This window comes from Pediculus humanus, genomic scaffold, assembly GCF_000006295.1.
Source record: "Pediculus humanus corporis 1103172107660 genomic scaffold, whole genome shotgun sequence".
Taxonomy (NCBI): Eukaryota; Metazoa; Arthropoda; class Insecta; order Psocodea; family Pediculidae; genus Pediculus; species Pediculus humanus.
The window spans coordinates 7,652-8,777 of record NW_002987269.1 but is presented as its reverse complement, the minus strand read 5'-3'; positions in this window follow the sequence as shown (position 1 = coordinate 8,777).

The window sequence follows — 1,126 nt, the reverse complement described above, 5'->3', positions numbered from 1 at the left end:
AACAAAGAAAAAAAAAATTTGATTTATTACTCACGTGAAAAAAAAAAAAAAATATATATATATATATATATATATATATATATATATATTACAGGTAATAATACTAATAATAATAATAATAATAATAATGAAAATTTTTTTTTGTGTATTTTAAACGCATAAATCATTTTTATCGAAATGATTTTTCTTACACGTTAATTATTACAAATATTTCTTTTTTTTTTAAAAATATTTTCCCCACTTTTCGGACACCAAACAATAAACAAAATGACCAGACTGGACGAAAGGGGGAAAAAAAATGGCGGTTGTAGGAGTTAAAGTAAAAAAAAAAAAATTCTTTTAAAAAGCGGATATGATGCGTTTTTTTTCTACGGGTATTTATTCTAAAAAGACAGAAACAAGTTGAGATTTTGTAGAGACAAATTTACAAGATTTGTTTAATACGTAAATTTATTTGTTCTTACCTTTTGCAAAAAAAAAAAAATTATAAATAATTTAAAGGAAACACACACACCGTGAAAAACTATGTAAACATAAACGGAAGTCGAAACACAAACAATAAAAACTCGATATTGTGTCGGTGAAAATTTCGCGAACGTTTCAATATAACAATATAACGTCGTCGTCCGACTCGTTCGAACTGGAAAACTTAACTGAAAATTGAAGTTTTTTTTTCTTTTTTTTTTTTTTGTTATCCGAAAGGGAAAAACTCAAAACGTTGAATTTTCTTTATCAACGGATTTGTGCGATTGCTCAGCATCCGACAATTTTCCCTTTTACGGAAAACTAGCACTATTTAAATACCTTAATTGTTTTTAAAAACAACATTCGAAAAATTTTTTTTTGTTAATGCTCTTTTGTGCAAAAAAAAGTAAAAGGTTAAAAACTTTTTCACTGAGTTTTAATTACTTGCATTTATTTGTTTAAAAAATTTATTAATGACTACGTAATAACCTTCTGACACGCTTAACGCCCTTTTTTTCCCATACGCCTTCTTTCTCTCTTTCTGCCCCCCCTCCCGGTTGAAATAAAATCCTGTTGACGTGACGAAATTGGAATTTATTAAAAAATTCAACCCATGTTCACCTTTTCTCTCTCTCTCTCTCTCTCTCTCTCTCTCTCTCTC